General features: G+C 43.7%; 1 long non-coding RNA gene and 1 pseudogene across 1 annotated transcript; one reads left to right on the top strand and one right to left on the bottom strand.

Annotated features, from left to right (window-relative positions):
• Window positions 1-14,898, top strand: part of LOC102695046 (zinc finger protein 721-like) — a 1,154,024-nt pseudogene that overhangs the window by 1,104,935 nt on the left and 34,191 nt on the right.
• Window positions 11,216-13,388, bottom strand: LOC138242870 (uncharacterized). The gene is made up of 4 exons (XR_011191735.1): window positions 13,303-13,388; window positions 12,688-12,760; window positions 12,433-12,596; window positions 11,216-11,777 (listed from the first exon to the last, which is right to left on the bottom strand). It is a non-coding gene; the product is annotated as an uncharacterized lncRNA (long non-coding RNA).

Genomic DNA, 14,898 nt, shown 5'->3' with positions numbered 1-14,898 from the left:
TCATGTGAAGGACAACAGAGCTTTCACTGGCTCAAAAAGACAAAAACAGTACTTACTAGTTAAGAAAGGTAGGCTCCTCAATGAAATCGCTTTAGCATGCTAATGCGTTGGTGTATTGGAGTAAGTGAAAAGACCAGGGGCATTCAGGAAATTGTCATCTGTTGTTGAAGCTCTGTGAGCTCGGTGACTTTGGGACCACTTGTTATCCCAGGTTGTTTGAATCGCCACAATTCAAATAAAGAAAAAAGAGCTGACTGACAAGATTTAAGATGTGCCTGTCAATGTTGGATTAAAAAAAACACGTTGCCCGACATTAGTTGCATTGCTTGAAAAATATTTTTATTTCGAGAGACTGGATAAGTAATTCAAGTGTTTTTTTAACTTCCTGAAAAACAAGTAATAATTTAACAATATGTACAAATGTTTTATGATATGTCGCTGTTGTGAATGTCTGTGGAGTGTATCTTATTTGCCTGTCTGTCCTGACTGTCCTCTCTCGCTCGCCCTCCCCTCCCTCTCTCTCTCAATTCAATTCAATTCAAGGTGCTTTATTAGCATGACAGATGGGTGCAATCAGTGCTGGGTATTTACTTTGTAATCTGTATTGCTTTGAGATGCCACTTTTAAAGGTGATATATAAAATCAAGGCTTTAACTTCGCAATCCTGAGTTCTTGTGTCCGTCCTGTCTGAGCCCGAAAGTATTACAATATGTATCTTTATAGCAGGTGGTGTACAGCTTTTTAGTATAGATTACACTTTTATAAAATGTATTTAAAAAATAAAAACGATTACAATCTAATCTTTCCACGTTTGATCCCAAGATCCCAAGAAAAATAAATCTAAATGGGGAGAAAGCTATGCTGAGTTTATTAAGATACTTAGAAGACAAAGATATCAATTTATGTTGCATTTGTCTGATTGTGAATCAAAAAAAACATATATTTAAACCTGTGTTTGCGATTTAATTCAAAACGAGATTTAAATCAATATAAATGTTTATATTGTAACGCATAGGTGACTATTCATTGTTATTAAAATAACTTAATTCAATCATGTTGTGATATTTAGAAATATAAATTTGTTTGGTGCGAGTGAAGTTTTTTTTTTATTTATCTGACCCAGGGAAACGTTTTATTTTTTCAAAGAAATGTTTGTTAAAAAATAAAGTCATGGCTCCGGCTGGATTCCGGCTTGTGTTGCGATACATGAATATAATTATATTGTTATTAATTTCTTTAGATACGTAATTCTATATTATATTCCCTTTTAATCAAATTCTAAAAGTATGCTTGTTGACTCCGGTATCACTTTAGTTAAAGACTTCGATGCTTAAAATGTTTAGGGAGAAATGGAATACTGGTGTGTATTTTTTCATTAAAATAACGAGACCAGCCATATAAATATTCAATACTAAAACGGGCACAGTAAAGACATTTAAATCTTTCTACAACCTACCAACGCACCACGAGTGCCCTGTCAGTCAACCAATCACGTACCGCGGTATTTTGCGTCATCGCGCGTCACAATGCTCGAGGCAGTAGCCAATACTGTGCCGCGCACTTTGAATGGCTGCATCTGTATGTATTGTACTATTTTTATTGTATCATTCGTTACACTGTGGCTGTGTTGTCTGTGTTAAGCTGCTGTTGCACTGCAATTTCCCTCATGGGATCCATAAAGTATCTATCTAAAAAAATGTATATGCATTAGTTCATCAGATTGTGATATTGTTTGATGCTGTTTGTAGGCTTTAAATTCTTTTACAAGACATAATGACACAGGCTTCCTGATTGACATGTCTACAGAGGCTTGAGACCTGATACACATGGACCCTAACAGAATAATACTTCACAGTGCAGAGTGATACCACATCCATACAAATAAAGAGAATCACACCAGCATGACAGTATGAATAGAGGAGCAATGGATTATCACTCATACCCATACAAAATGTACAATACTACTCTGGGCAGTAGAAACACAAAAAAGTGAGTGATTCTAAAACAATATTTCCCAGAAGAGTATGGTATTGCATGGGGTCTATTTAGGGTTGAATCAGTGTACAGCTAAACATGAATTCTACAGTATGTGTACATTATATTAGAAATAGAACATAAATCTTACTTCACACTGTCAGTAACAAACCCTACTAGTTGTGTGTCAGTGCCTGTGGGATAATACTCCTGTCCTGTTTTCCAGGAGACTATTTCCCTGCTCCTCTGGATGGATGGTGGCTCTCTTCCTAACAGCAGCTGTTACTGTAGCAGCATCAGTACTTCTGGTGATCCAGTGGAGAATAATGGACAGTATGTGCTCATTATATATAGACACGTGTGTGTGTTTGAATGTCTGTGTCAGGAAGGATTTAAAATTCCTCTGTGTATGAGCAGATCAGGACATTCCTCTTTATAACAACTGACTGCCAGTGGGAACTAAAAAACTAAAACATTTAGCTCAAGAGCCAGAGCATGTTCTAGTGTTTATAGAGAACTACACCCCAGCAGAGCTACTGATCCAGCTATCTATAATACAAACATCTATAATACACATCAAACCCTGAGATAAACTCACTGCATTATACCAGTGAGCCACAATCAGCCCTTCGTTGCTCAAAACAGATCAACAGGTGACACTTGTGAAAGAAGATTAATTTAATCTGTTCTTTCTCCTTAGCCTAATGATCACATGTCTTGAAAAAAAAATGATGTAGCGATTCTCTGTAGTTTCCCTCTGCACAGGAGGACGAGAGAGGCAAGAGACTGGGAGTGCAGTGAACTGGCTACTTGTCCTTGTTTGGGACACAGGCGTGCTGGTCACTCAGAGAGGACAGGAAGGAAGAAGGTAGAGGGAGAGAGTGATGGCCAGAGAGACAGAGAAAGGAAACTGGACTCTGTTTATAGAGAGAGGAGAGGGCAAGCTGGACGATGAAGGTCAGGTGTTCAGGCTTCAGGATTGTTACAATTGATATAAATTACAGTTCAATATGTTCTTAAAGCCTCTGTGTATAGTATATTTTTAATAAGCAAAAGTAAAATAAAATTAACTTTTCTCTAATTTTTATTTATACACAATTTCTAATATTTCTGTGTACTATATGAAATAAAAATATTTCTGTTTGTGTTACACAATATTGTACAATACAATATTTGTGCAGAGTTGTGTGTAATCATTGTATTTCATTAGATTGTTTATCGCTACTGTACAGTATGATTAATGCAGAAAGGCACAAACAGGTAAATACATTTTTACATTTCAATATTAGAATAAGATTTGATAACCACACACAGCTGCAGTAGTTTAAGGATTCACTTCAGAGTAGTGCAGTCCTCTGATTCCGGAGTATCTATCTTTGTCACCATAGTCAAGCCCATTCAAAGACCCCCTAACCCTTCCTGTCTATTTCAGCCCCTGATGGCAGTGACTTTCCCTCAGTCTGGAACAGTGTATTCATGAGTTCTGTGTTCATTGGTCAAACATGATCACGTGACAGGAGGGGGTGGGGACCTTTAAAGGGGAAGCCACAGATGAATGGTAGAGAGTGTCAGACCTGCTAATCTATCACAGAAATCACAGATGACCTGGAGAGAGACAGACCTTCTCATCTATCAGAGAGAACAGGGATAAGAGGGGTCAGTTCTTTGGAAGTTCACAGCAGAAAGGGTTGAATAAGATCTGTGGATCAATTACTGTCAAACGTATGGCTAGAGGAGCAGAACGACCTGCAAGGATTCTCTCTCTTATGTTATTTTGTGCAGTGAAATATAGAATATTTGTAATAGAAAACATGGCTGATGTATTTTTTTAGCTTCTGCAGCCCTGATGCTGTGTCACTCACTGTCCTGTCTGTGTTTCTTTACAGGGCAGGAGAAACTCAATGGTGAGTAAATCAGTCAGACTCTCTGTGCTGTGTCCTGTAGTGATTTCAGCAGGAGCTCCTCTGTAAATGATCCTGCACCAGTTTTCTAACTGAATTGTCTGTTATTATGATAAAAGGTCCACGTAGAACAACTTGTTTATTAACACTTTTCTTATAATTGACAGTTTATTTATGGAAGGAGCTATTAACTGCCAATTTTAAATTGAAAACTTAAACCAAGTTGAGTGTCATCAGACACCGGAGCTCTGATGGTCTAAATCATGTCTTATTATTTCCAGCCATCCCTGTCATCCTCACAGAACTGGCTAAGTGATCTTCTGTGTCTCTGAGATCACAGATCCACCAATACAAACACTAATGAATTAAATTTGAGTGCACTGTTGTTCTGCAGTTTACTGTACTATACTGTAATGAACTATATTGCACTGAAGTGTATCCTTCTAGTGTATTATCCGTCAGTAATACTGTTACGTCCCAGTGTGTGTGTTTTTTCTGTTATGTCCACACTGCTGACCCTTGATTGTTCTCCCTTCCCCATTGGCCCACCATCACACCACATTTTCAGTATGACGTCATCATTAATTAACTCTCAGCCAGTCAGAACACTTTTTATTCACTATATAACATGGAGGCTTTCAGGAAAAAGAGGCCTTTCGTTTGACTTCGGTCCCGTTTGGTTTTGGTTATCGCTTCGCTTCGCTTCGCTTCTGGTTATTGTTTCGGCTTCGTTTGTTGATTTGTTTTGCTTTGTATGTGTGTGTATTTTCATATAGCTTTGGCTTTGTTGTTTTGTTGGTTTGTTGTTAGTTACTTTGTACTTTCGTTTGTTTGTGTGTTCATCCTTGTTTTGTCATTACCTTGCCCCAGTGGTACATGTTCAACTTTTGTGTTCTTTTGTACCCTGCTCCTGTTGATTACTCTTGTTTTCCCTTATTTGTATTCCTGGTTCACTTGTGTTTTTGTGTGAACTTTTGTATATAAGGTTAGTTTAGGTTGTTGGGTACACTTACACACTTAGTTGATTTTGTATTAGTACACTAGTTTAGTACGGGTGAGTGCCGTTTGTCTTGTATGGTTTTGGGTTGTCAGTGCAGGTTAGCTAGGGTGTTGAAGACGCCGAAGACCGTGTGTTTCGGGTTTTCTTTTGTGGTCAGATTAGCTTTCCCTCACTGTCCTAGCCAGCTCTATTTTGTTTTTTGTTTTTTTCTTTGGCACCACTCTAGTTCCTTACCCTTATCACGCTTCCTAGTCCCTCACCAAAACCCCCCCTGCTTTCAAAAGAATTATCCTAAATGTTACACCCCTTTTCCCCTAGACACTTGGGGTCGTAACAAATACACACAGGTGTTTGATCAGTTGTGAAGATTTAAAAAAGCAATAGAAGCTACAGAGAAATAGAGACATTCCTGTACCACAATGTAAATAAGGAGATCTTACTCAGTTTTGACTCTGTTTGGTCCCAATGCACATTTTCAAAGTTAATATTTTAATGAAAACTTTAGTTTTAGACCACTTGCATGGGTGAAAGAAACTAACTGGCAGCACAAACTATAAAGTAAGAAATGCTGCTTGTATGAATATCAGTACTCTTTGCTCTCTTCTAATGTGTCAAAGACACATTTTCTTCACTCTTGTCTGAAAAGACAAAGACTGACAACAGCCCATCAGCCCCCTGTCCTGAGTGAACAGTCTGTATCTTGACACTGTGGGGGTCCTGCCTGTGTCTTGCTGTCACACACAGTGTCTGTAGTGCTGGAACAACACAGCTGCTCTGACTGCTTGTGTTCAGCCAGCTGGGCCCCTGTCTGTGTCAGACTGATACTGTCTCTGTCAGTCTTCTTGGATCAGGCCTGGTGTGGAGATGTGCTCACCATGGTGTGTGACTGGTCATCTCTCACTGTCCAGCTGATGTCCAGAGATCAGGCAGTGTGACCAGTGAGAAGGACATCTCTGTATCTCAGTCAGTGATACTGGTCACTCTGGGTACAGGACCCTTAGTCTGTGTGAGAGCAGCCCACACTTTCACTCATCTGACTGAACAGTGAACAGAAGTCAGTATTAATGGATAATGGTAATTTAAATATGAAATATCCCTCAGTGCTGGAGACTGCAGACTGTATTTATTTCTTATCTCTCTCAGTGGCTCAAGCACCAGACTCCAGGGTGTCCTGTGATGTGTCTGTGTGTCTTATTGCATTGTGCTGCTCAGTCTTATTGAGTGAGACTCCAGTCTTACAGCCACTGCTGCTCACACTCACTGACACTCTGACCCACACTGCAGTGGAGACTGGGGATCCTGAAATGAACTGAGTGCAGACTGTAGTATAAACTCTGGTATAATAACAGGTAAGAAGCAATAAAGGTCTTTAATACAATAAAGACTTACTCTCTTTCTGCAGATGCTGTATGTACAATGTGTGAAACTCTGCTGACTGACAGCACTGACTGTACTGACATTTTCTTACCAGTGTGTGACTGTGATTCACAGTGTCTGTATCTCTGTGGTCCAGTGGGTGACTGGGATTAACAGTGTCCGCATCTCTGTGTTTCAAAATGGCAGTGGCTGTGCAGTGCTGCAGGTAGGTCTGTTCCCTGTTGAAGATTCAGACACAGTACTGCTATTGAGCACCAATATTAAAGAGTATTGATTCCTGGTGAGAAATGCACTGATAAAAGATTAAAGAGAATGAGAATCAGTGTAAAGTGAGATTCCCTGCAGGTTCACATCATATTCCTTTGGAAAACCTCATCTCCTTTCACAGTGATCATGTTGTCATTCAGCCAGTAGAGTCATGTCTGTGCTGGACTGACTGAGCTATAAAATCACACAGCCTAAATCAAAACCTTTTTACTATGAAAAGTTCACAGTCTGTAGCAGACTACATGTCATGGGTACAAATCATGAATCCTACACGGTGGAGCATTTTAATAAACATAGTGGAGATGACAAAATCCATTATTACAATATTTACACAACTGACGGTAAGAACACTATTTCACTGCTGACCTCGTGATCCTACATAATAAGGATATGTGTCCCCGTCATTGTACTGGAGCATTCAGGGTGAGCGCCCCCTACTGGCCCCACTAACACCTCTTCCAGCAGCAGCCTCAGCTCTCCCAAGAGTCTCCCCTCCAGGTACTGGCCAGGCCCACACTGCTGGGTCTCAGTGGGCAGCTGGTTGTGAGCAGTTTTCACGCTGGTGCTTGATCTCCTTCAGAGATATTAGACATAAAGCCAGCGAGCAGAACAGCCTGATAACCCACGCACTGTCACGCTATAAACTATATCTTTACATGACCTTTGCCCCGTTCACCTGTCTGGGGTATAACCTCAGTATTGTCTGTGCTGGACACAGACACTACAGCTCAGTACTGACCACCTCCTTTCTTCTGTACAGGTGAAGGCAGCCCCATCCCTGACCTGCGTAAGTCCACTGTGTGTAAAATCACAGCTCCTGCTGGGCTCCAGTTCTCTCCCTGTCAGTGTGCTGGGGAAGAGTGTGTGTGGAGGACAGAGCGGTATTTAAACTGGGGGGCAGAGGGCTCCCAAAAGGGCAATTCTGTTGGATCAGAAAAGCCTGGGCAACACTAACAATAAATTAGAAAAATAACACATCACAGAAGTCCATTCTTAAATATTTCTATATTACTAATGTATTTTTTCAATTCTTAGAACATGAGCAATAAAGAGGAGGTTTCACACCGGTTTCAGTGTGAATGAAGCTGAGCTCGAGATTTTTATTTAATACTGATACCGTATGTCTGAAGTTGTCTTGTAATTTTAACGTTTAGTCTCTTGAAAGAAACCAGTTCAAGAAAGCATTACTGGTCTCCAGTGAATTTCATTACCCCTGACCCCTTACTTTTTGTACTATGAGATTTATAATGAAAACTGTAGTGACATCTTTGTTTCAATATGGAGCCCAGTGTGTGTCTGTGATTAACAGTGTCTGTGTCTCTGTGATCCAGTGTGTGTCTGTGATTAACAGTGTCTGTATCTCTGTGTTCCAGTGTGTGACTGTGATTAACAGTGTCCGTATCTCTGTGTTCCAGTGTGTCTGTGATTAACAGTATCTGTATCTCTGTGTTCCAGTGTGTGTCTGTGATTAACAGTGTCTTTATCGCTGTGTTTCTGAATGGCAGTGGCTGTGCAGTGCTGCGGGTAGGTCTGTCTCTTCTTGATGGTAGAGATGCTGTTTTAAGCCCTAGTGTCTGGGGTTATTGTGTTCTTGAGTCCAGAAGGTCTCTTTAGTGTGAGATGGTCAGTATGTAAACTGTGAGAGGCAGCAGTGGGACTCTGGTACAGTGGCTTCTCTGGAGCCTGTAGGCCTCTCTCTTGTCTGGGAAATGGCTGCTTCTCTTCACATGTCAACCAGGCTGATGGGTCAGCAGGAAGAAACATTATAAAATCACCTTTTCTTCTTCTGTTTCCCTCTTTCCTCTGTCTGTGTTAATATTCCAGTTTTCAGAGCTGAACCTCTTTAACCTCCAGCCCCTCAAAGGTCATTTCCACCTGGAGTGTTTGTGTCCTGAACATCTTGCAATATCTTGGACAGGATAGAGAGTACAGGCCTAGTTCGTGGTCTGAATTCAAGGAACCACCTGGACATCAAGTATAAAACATCAGATTTATATATATATATTACTCAGTACACACACTAGGAAGAAATATCCACCCCCACCCCCCCAAAAAAAAAAATTATTCAAAAGTGATTTTTCAAAATGTAGTACATGTAGATACCTATTTTTCCAGGCTATGTCCAATATATTTCTACTATTTGTACTGGATAGGCTTTTTAACAGCCTTTCTATTCTCCAGGAATAAAACAATAAGAACTGAAAAAGATCTCTTTGATCTTCACTAGATTGACCTACAGACGAAAGAAGGGTAGTATTTATTAACTATTGAGAGTTCATACTTAAGTATTTAGTATCAGGAGAGTATTAAGTCAGTATTCACTGGTCATGCGAATAAAGCTTCTTGAATTTAATTGATTAAAACCTCCATTCGCTCTGATCATGTATAAGCCCCGCCCCTGTCTCTCAATGGATAGAGATCACTGATTGACAGCTGGTGTCTCCTGTCAGAGATGCGGACAGCTAAGCGTGAGCAGTCTGAAGTCAGTATGAGCGCCTCTGTTTCTCTCAGGGTTTCTGGATGTGTTATTTCTGGTTTAAATTGAATACTTTGGATATTTCCTCACATTTTCAAAGTGTGAAAGCTTTCTTATATTTCAGTAAGGTTTTGCTTTTTCCACTATATTTTTTTTTCTGTAACAAACGGGCCTTATGCAGTCTTTGAATTCTGCACTTTTTTATTTTGCATCATAAGGAAAATGGTCTTAGAGAAGATGAACGACCTGCTGAACTGAGATTTGAAATAAACCGGTTTAACAGACAGGCTGTCCAGTTTCTTACTGTATACAGGTCGTTGTGGTGGGTTTTGAAGTGTATGAAAGCGAGTGGTCGGGCTGTAGTTTCTCTTGCAGTCTGGTTGCTCCTGTGTTCATTAATAATGTCGTTTAAAAAAATAAAGTTTAATCGCTGTGAAAACTAATGTTTAATGTTTGTATTTAGAGGACATTGGGGATCACTTCCATGTGTAATACTCAGTGAAACAATGACAGAAGATGTTGTTTCTCTGGAAGGGAAGAGAAGTCATTAGTAATTGACTTGTGTTTCTCTCTCGGTGTGTTTAGGGACAAAGACATTTCACAGTCTAATGGAGTTGAATTGGACTGTAATCGGCAGAAGCCTGTTGTGATGTTTGCTGTTTTATTCCCCAGCTGCTGTGACTCTGGACCCTGATACAGCTCACTGTGGGCTCAGCCTGTCTGAGGATGGGAAGAGAGTGAGACTGGGACAGAGGAAGAGTCTCTCTGACAATCCTCACAGATTTGATTACATTAAATGTGTCATGAGCAGGGAGGCCTTCACCTCAGGGAGACACTACTGGGTAGTGGAGGTGAATGAGTGGTGGAGAATAGGAGTGACCAGAGAGTCTGCAGAGAGGAAAGGAGATTTCATCTTCTCTCCCCAGCAGGGTTACTGGTGTCTGGAGTCTTACCCTGGTTTCTGTGCTCTCACTGACCCTGAGACTGATCTCCCCAGCTGTCTGTGGCCCATGAAGCTGGGAGTGTGTGTGGATATTGAGGAGAAGAAGGTCTCCTTTTACACAGTGGAGTCCAGAGCTCATTTCTACACTTTCACTGACATGGTCTTAACTCAGGGGGAGAAGATCTATCCTGACTTCTGGACTTTTTATTCAGATAAGGACCTTGAGCTGCTGCCTGCTGTCAGTGTGGAGATTAATCCCGTCACTGACTTATGAACACAGGCTGACTCTCTCCCAGCTCTCTGTCCTCTGAGATGATGTAATAAATATAATAGTAATTTTAGAAATTATGATGTTGTGTCGTGTTCATACTAAATAAAAAAAAATAAACAGGGAAAAATAAGATGTACTAGAGAGGGCGAGATAACTCCCATGTTTTTTTTTTCTAATTTTAAAAAAATAAACTTTTAAAAATGAAATCCTGTGTGAGTCTCTCCTGCGCACACCGGAGGTTGTGAAGCTGCCAGAACGGGAAGGGACCCACTGACGTCACCACAGCCAGGAGGAATAGGGATTGTGACGCAGACAGGAAGTGGCTCAGGGTGTTTATGGGAGTTGTAGTTTGTAGCCAGCACTGTGTCTGTGAGCAGCTACAGCCAGTCTAATCCTTAGACAGGGTGACATCAGCATATTCTGTATTGTGTATTTTATTTCTTAACGTGGGCTTGTAAAAAGCAATGAAGAAGTATGAAGAAATGTCAACCCACATCCAGTTCTTTCTGAAAGAAGTCTGTATATCAGCTTCAAGAACATGGCCGGGCTGCTTGCTACACACTCCCACCACCCTCTGTGTAAGGATGTGCTCCTGTTCTCAGTTTAAATGCACTTCCAGCTAGTTTCCGCTCTTGTGCTCCAGTTGAAAGCCCTGAATCTAAAGGCTGTGGATGAAGTCACGAGGAAGTCTCCCTGTCAGAGGCACCAGGATGAACCCGGTAATGGCTGGACAGTGACACCGAGGAGGTGGAAATTTCATCTGCGTGACAGGTGAGGTTGTCATCAGTAGGTGAGAATGAGACAGGGCCAGTGCTGGGGAGAGATCTGGGGGTCCTGGCAGCCTCTAAACGGGGATTGTCGGGTCTCTGCACAAGCAGGTAGCTGAACTGTAACTTCAGCTTGAGGCAGTGACTCGCGTGCTAATGTGTTGAAGTCCTGTCGCAGGACAGGGGAGGGTGAGTGTGAGCTTGGGTTCGATGCAGAGAGAAGGTGCTGGCGTCTCTCCTCAGGCAGGACTGCCCAGCATTTATTAAATATTTCAAACAGATTCTCAAGCAGTAATAATTATTAAAACACAGAATAAGCAGGATGTGATACAGACAGAGCAGTGCCACCATGACATCACAAAGTCCTGATATGATTTCATGTGCTTCCAATATTACATCACATTTTCCAGAATTGACATCATACAATCCCCAAATGACTTCACAGCCCCTGTAACTTACTGCGGGGATGTTATGTTTATGAGTAGGAGCCATGCAGCTGCACCCAAAGGAGAGAGCGATGAGTGGTCCTGACTCAGGAAGAGAGAGAGGAAAGATGTCTCAAATGCAGATGTAGAGTGAAAACAATGACTTTCTCAACAAGGGCCCCCTGTTCCCTTAGCCAGACAGAACGTTCAGCTCCTCTTCAGCTCCAGTGAGGAGCTGGTCAGGGCTGCTTCCATCCCTGGAGCTCGCACCCAGGGCCAGCCCGACAGCAGGGGAGGAGAAGATACTGCGGCCATTCAGAGGCAAGACAGGGCGATAAACATCAGCCAAGTGCAGGACTGTAGTGAACTGGTCAATCTGGAGAGAGAGAGGGGTTAATACAGACACACTGACTGGACACTCCAGTACATTAACACTACACTGAGAGAGAGGGGTTAATACAGACACACTGACTGGACACTCCAGTACATTAAAACTGCACTGAGAGAGAGGGGTTCATACAGACACACTGACTGGACACTCCAGTACATGAACACTGCACTGAGAGAGAGAGGGGGGTTCAGACAGACACACTGACCGGACACTCCAATACATTAACACTGCACTGAAAGAGAGGGGTTCATACAGACACACTGACTGGACACTCCAGTACATTATCACTGCACTGATAGAGAGAGGTTAATACAGACACACTGACTGGACACTCCAGTCCATTAACACTGCACTGAGAGAGAGAGGGGTAAATACAGACACACTGACTGGACACTCCAGTACATTAACACTGCACTGAGAGAGAGAGAGGGGTTAACACAGACACACTGACTGGACACTCTGGTACATTAACACTGCACTGAGAGAGAGAGAGGGGTTAACACAGACACACTGACTGGACACTCTGGTACATTAACACTGCACTGAGAGAGAGAGAGGTTAATACAGACACACTGACTGGACACTAACAGCTCAATACAAACATGTTTAAGACACACACACACGTCCGCCTGTCTCTCACCAGATCTCTGCTGACCCTCACAGGCTCCTGGAACACGGTCCATACCACAGCCTCATTACAGTCAGGGGTGGTCAAGGATTCCCTGTAGCGAAAGAACTTGGAGCGGTCCACCCCCCTCAGCAGCTCGTCCAGGGAGAGGGACAGAGCCAGAGTCTTAGTGGAGCCTATGGGGGAACGAGAGAGAGACGCATCCTTAACCGAGAGCGCTCGCTGATGGACCCTCATTGGCTGGACACTCCTCTACTGTCACCTCACCTGTCCCAGCGACCTCCTTCAGGAGTGACGTCAGTGTCTTCCAGCCCTCAGGAGTGCCACCTGCCTCTGTCGCCTAGCAACCCAAAGAGAGGCTGTCTGTGTCCCAGTCTGTGGTCTTCATCTCCACATATCTGAGATCAGCTGGTCTCTGGACTGGACAGCGCCACTGGACACACACAGTGACCCCAGGGAACCGCAGGAGCGGAGAACCTGCACACTCATCTTCCTGCAGGAACACTGCCCTCTGCTGGACACTGGGGCTCAACCAGACAGCTTTGCTGGCTCGACAGATGAACCCCATGTCATTTCAGACGTTCACTATCACATATCACTTCTCTGTTATCATGCCTGTCCTCTCTCTATCCTCTCTCACTTTGTTCTGTCTTTCTGTGTCTCTCTCTCAATGTGTTCTCCTTCTTTCTGTGTCCTGTCTCCCTCTGTGTCCTGTCTCTCTTTCTGTGTGTCCTTTCTCTCTCTGTGTATCCTCTCTCTCTGTGTGTCCTGTCTCTGTGTGTGTGTGTGTCCTGTCTCTCTCTCTCTGTGTCCTGTCTCTCTCTCGGTGTCCTGTCTCTCTCTCTCAGTGTCCTGTCTCTCTCTCTCTCTCTCAGTACTGACCTCTATGAAGAAGCCCAGGACAGCAATGCCCTCAGGATCAGCCAGAGCTGCAGGCAAACTCTTCCCCTTCTTCACATGGACGATGTGCAGCTGATAACCCAACACAGCACCACAGCAGTTACACAACACTGTGACACAGCACTGAATGCTGTAATGCAACATTGAAAACAGTAACACAACACAGCAGTTACACAACACTGTGACACAGCATTGAAAACACTGTCACACAGCCCTGGAAACAGTGACACAAGCCTGGAAACAGTAGCACAGCACTGGACACAGTCACACAACCCTGGACACAGTCACACAGCCCTGGACAAAGTCACACAGCCCCGCACTGTCCCCTCACCTCCATGGGGAAGTGCTGTCCGTCCAGCAGGTGCTCAGAGCTTGGGAAGTCTGCGGAGTTTCCCCAGTTGAAGTGGAACTGGACAGCGGAGTACCAGCCAGAGAGCCCCCCGCCACTGACCCCCGCCCCTGGCCTTAGGGTCACCTGCACTGAGACACACAGCCAGAGAGAGCCAGGGTGTCTCCCATCACTGCTCCTGTCACTGTCCCAGTCACACACTGCTCCTGCCACTGTCCCAGTCACTTACTGCTCCCGTCACTGTCCCAGTCACTCACTGCTTCTGTCATTGTCCCAGTCACGCACTGCTTCTATCACTGTCCCAATCACTCACTGATCCCGTCACTGTCTGAGTCACACACTGCTCCTGTCACTGTCCCAGTAACACACTGCTCCTCTAACTGTCCCAGTCACACACTGCTCCCGTCACTGTCCCATCACTCACTGCTTCTGTCACTGTCCTAATCACACACTGCTCCTCTAACTGTCCCAGTCACTCACTGCTCCCGTCACTGTCCCAGTCACTCACTACTCCTGTCAATGTCCCAGTCACACACTGCTCCCATCACTGTCCCAGTAACACCCTGTTCCCATCACTGCCCCAGTCACACTGCTCCTGTCACTGTCCCAGTCACACATTGCTCCCATCACTCTCCCAGTCACTCACTGCTTATGTCACTGTCCTAGTCACACACTGTCTCGGTCAGTCAGTGTCTCAGTCAGTCTCTGTCTCGGTCAGTCTCTTACTGTCTCGGTCAGTTACTGTTTCAGTCAGTCTCTGTCTCGGTCAGTCTCTTACTGTCTCAGCCAGTCTCTGTCTCAGTCAGTCAGTCTCTGTCAGTCTCTGGCAGTCAGTCTTTGTCCCAGTCACACATTGTTTCGGTCAGTCTCTAACTGTCTCGATCAGTCACTGTCTCAGTCAGTCAGTCTCTGTCTCAGTCAGTCACTGTCTCAGTCAGTCAGTGTCTCAGTCAGTCTCTGTCTCAGCCAGTCTCTGTCTCAGTCACACACTGTCTCAGTCAGTCTCTATCTCGGTCAGTATCTTACTGTCTCAGTCAGTCTCTGTCTCAGTCAGTCACTGTCATAGTCAGTCAGTCTCTGTCTCAGTCAATCAGTGTTTCAGTCAGACTCTGTCTCAGCCAGTCTCTGTCTCAGTCACACACTGTCTCAGTCAGTCTCTGTCTCGGTCAGTCTCTGTCTTGGTCAGTCAGTGTCTCAGTCAGTCTCTGTCTCAGTCAGTCAGTGTCTCG

This window comes from Lepisosteus oculatus, chromosome 14, assembly GCF_040954835.1.
Source record: "Lepisosteus oculatus isolate fLepOcu1 chromosome 14, fLepOcu1.hap2, whole genome shotgun sequence".
Lineage (NCBI taxonomy): Eukaryota > Metazoa > Chordata > Actinopteri > Semionotiformes > Lepisosteidae > Lepisosteus > Lepisosteus oculatus.
This window is presented reverse-complemented; position numbering and strand designations above follow the sequence as displayed.